Raw genomic sequence first — 3,810 nt, 5'->3', positions numbered from 1 at the left:
AAAAATGCATATAGCAGAGGATAGTTTCAATCTGCCTACCGCTGGGTTATGGGCCCAGCATGCTTCCATTACTGTACTCTGCTGCACATGTAAGTGCAAGAGATCCTGAAGCACTCACTCATCATTGGAAAGTACCAATGTGTTTCTTCGTTGGTTGATGGAAGAAACATCTTACAAAAACTCTCCAGATTATTGACTTTTTAAAGTTTTTCTAGGAAACGTTCTAGATGTATGCTTATTAGCCTTTGTCAGTATGTACTTTTTACAAAGTGTCTCTGTGGCGCAATCGGTTAGTGTGTCTGGCTACTAACCAAAAGGTTGGTGGTTCAATCCCACCCAGGGACGTAATTGACCTTGTTATCAGATTTTGGTGATCTTTAAGTAGACAAGTCAAAATTTCAAACCCCCTGTTATGGTGTAGGGTACCTGGCCTTCTCTGATGTAATCAGAGTTAGATTTGATTCAGTGATTTTATAAAAACAGATAGGAAGCACAATTTAGCAGTGGGTTGCAGAGAAAAAGAAATATGCTGGCAAAAAAAATCCAATTGAGTGATTAAACAGCTCTTCATTTTCTGGCTTTATTTTTATGCTAACAAATTTGTTCTCTGAAAAGTGTCCACAAAGCCAAGTCTCTGATTAACACCTTTGTAGGGATGGTTTTTCAACTATAACTAAATTAAACTTGCTTCATTGGAAAGGCAGCAAGATGCATCCTCATTTCAATTTCTACTGAAATAATACAGGTTGACACCAGGAAACATTAACGCCACTGCATCCTTGCTGCTTTCTCATGTGGAAGTCTGTTTAATGTGAAAACAAGGTGATATCTAATTAGCACACAGGTAAGGAATTAAGAAAATCTTTATTTAAGGGTGAAGATGTTTCTCACAAAATCGTTGCCCCAATGCATCATTGAAATTCAAGCTGGAAAGATGATTTTAATATATCACTTGTACATTTTGTATTGCTCTTCTGGTGACAATGTAGTTTGTTTTTGTCAATTACCCTTTTAATAATAGGGTAAAGAAAATTAAGTGGATTTTTTAAAGAAAACTATACTGTCAATATACTATTCAAACAAATTAAAATGGTAAAAGTTATTGTACTTCAAGTAAAAATAAAAGAGCAAAAATATCAATCCCAGTTTTGATTACTTAAATTAACAAAAAAAATGCATATAGCAAAGGATAGTTTCAATCTGCCTACCTCTGGGTTATGGGCCCAGCATGCTTCCATTGCAGTACTCTGCTGCACATGTAAGTGCAAGAGATCCTGAAGCACTCACTCATCATGGGAAAGTACCAATGTGTTTCTTTGTTGGTTGATGGAAGAAACATTTTACAAAAACTCTCCAGATTATTGACTTTTTAAAGTTTTTCTAGGAAACGTTCTAGATGTATGCTTATTAGCCTTTGTCAGTACGTACTTTTTGCAAAGTGTCTCTGTGGCGCAATCGGTTAGTGTGTCCGGCTACTAACCAAAAGGTTGGTGGTTCAATCCCACCCAGTGACGTAACTGACCTTGTTATCAGATTTTGGTGATCTTTAAGTAGACAAGTCAAAATTTCAAACCCCCTGTTATGGTGTAGGGTACCTGGCCTTTTCTGATGTAATCAGAGTTAGATTTGATTCAGTGATTTTATAAAAACAGCTAGGAAGCACAATTTAGCAGTGGGTTGCAGAGAAAAAGAAATATGCTGGCAAAAAAATCCAATTGAGTGATTAAACAGCTCTTCATTTTCTGGCTTTATTTTTATGCTAACAAATTTGTTCTCTGAAAAGTGTCCACAAAGCCAAGTCTCTGATTAACACCTTTGTAGGGATCTACACGGCATAGCCCTGAATTTTCCAATGCGCAGCTCTTTGCAAAAGAGAGATATTGGCAAGGAAAAGCTGTCTTGTACCATTGGATTTTTCTCCCAAACGAAGGACACTAGAATGAAAATTTTAAAGCCTCCTGTTAGTGCTATATCTACACGGTATAGCCCTGAATTTTCCAATGCGTAGCTCTTTGCAAAAGTGAGATATTGGCAAGGAAAAGCTGTCTTGTACCTTTGCATTTTTCTCGCAAACGAAGGACACTTGAAAGAAAATTTTAAAGCCTCCTGTTAGGCCATCATCTACACGGCATAGCCCTGAATTTTCCAATGCGCAGCTCTTTGCAAAAGAGAGAGATTGGCAAGGAAAAGCTGTCTTGTACCTTTGCATTTTTCTTCCAAACGAAGTACACTAGAAAGAAAATTTTAAAGCCTCCTGTTAGGCCATCATCTACACGACATAGCCCTGAATTTTCCAATGCGCAGCTCTTTGCAAAAGAGAGATATTGGCAAGGAAAAGCTGTCTTGTACCTTTGCATTTTTCTTCCAAACGAAGGACACTAGAAAGAAAATTTTAAAGCCTCCTATTAGGCCATCATCTACACGGCATAGCCCTGAATTTTCCAATGCGCAGCTCTTTGCAAAAGAGAGATATTGGCAAGGAAAAGCTGTCTTGTACCATTGGATTTTTCTCCCAAACGAAGGACACTAGAATGAAAATTTTAAAGCCTCCTGTTAGTGCTATATCTACACGGTATAGCCCTGAATTTTCCAATGCGTAGCTCTTTGCAAAAGAGAGATATTGGCAAGGAAAAGCTGTCTTGTACTTTTGCATTTTTCTCGCAAACGAAGGACACTAGAAAGAAAATTTTAAAGCCTCCTGTTAGGCCATCATCTACACGGCATAGCCCTGAATTTTCCAATGCGCAGCTCTTTGCAAAAGAGAGATATTGGCAAGGAAAAGCTGTCTTGTACCTTTGCATTTTTCTCCCAAACGAAGGACACTAGAAAGAAAATTTTAAAGCCTCCTGTTAGGCCATCATCTACACGGCATAGCCCTGAATTTTCCAATGCGCAGCTCTTTGCAAAAGAGAGATATTGGCAAGGAAAAGCTGTCTTGTACCATTGGATTTTTCTCCCAAACGAAGGACACTAGAATGAAAATTTTAAAGCCTCCTGTTAGTGCTATATCTACACGGTATAGCCCTGAATTTTCCAATGCGCAGCTCTTTGCAAAAGAGAGATATTGGCAAGGAATAGCTGTCTTGTACCTTTGCATTTTTCTCCCAAACGAAGGACTCTAGAAAGAAAATTTTAAAGCCTCCTGTTAGGCCATCATCTACACGGCATAGCCCTGAATTTTCCAATGCGCAGCTCTTTGCAAAAGAGAGATATTGGCAAGGAAAAGCTGTCTTGTACCTTTGCATTTTTCTCCCAAACGAAGGACACTAGAAAGAACATTTTAAAGCCTCCTGTTAGGCCATCATCTACACGGCATAGCCCTGAATTTTCCAATGCGCAGCTCTTTGCAAAAGAGAGATATTGGCAAGGAAAAGCTGTCTTGTACCTTTGCATTTTTCTTCCAAACGAAGGACACTAGAAATTTTTTTTTAAAGCCTCCTGTTAGGCCATCATCTACACGGCATAGCCCTGAATTTTCCATTGCGCAGCTCTTTGCAAAAGAGAGATATTGGCAAGGAAAAGCTGTCTTGTACCATTGGATTTTTCTCCCAAACGAAGGACACTAGAATGAAAATTTTAAAGCCTCCTGTTAGTGCTATATCTACACGGTATAGCCCTGAATTTTCCAATGCGCAGCTCTTTGCAAAAGAGAGATATTGGCAAGGAAAAGCTGTCTTGTACCTTTGCATTTTTCTCCCAAACGAAGGACACTAGAATGAAAATGTTAAAGCCTCCTGTTAGTGCTTCATCTACACGGTATAGCCCTGAATTTTCCAATGCGTAGCTCTTTGCAAAAGAGAGATATTGGCA

At 38.7% G+C, this 3,810-nt stretch overlaps 1 non-coding gene across 1 annotated transcript; it reads left to right on the top strand.

Moving 5' to 3' along the window:
- The first annotated feature begins 271 nt into the window (after positions 1-271).
- On the top strand, positions 272-345 carry TRNAS-ACU (transfer RNA serine (anticodon ACU)). Its single transcript has one exon. It is a non-coding gene; the product is annotated as a tRNA-Ser (tRNA).
- Positions 346-3,810: the final 3,465 nt, after the last annotated feature.

The sequence above is a fragment of the Pseudophryne corroboree genome, chromosome 3 (assembly GCF_028390025.1).
Source record: "Pseudophryne corroboree isolate aPseCor3 chromosome 3, aPseCor3.hap2, whole genome shotgun sequence".
Taxonomy (NCBI): Eukaryota; Metazoa; Chordata; class Amphibia; order Anura; family Myobatrachidae; genus Pseudophryne; species Pseudophryne corroboree.
This window is presented reverse-complemented; position numbering and strand designations above follow the sequence as displayed.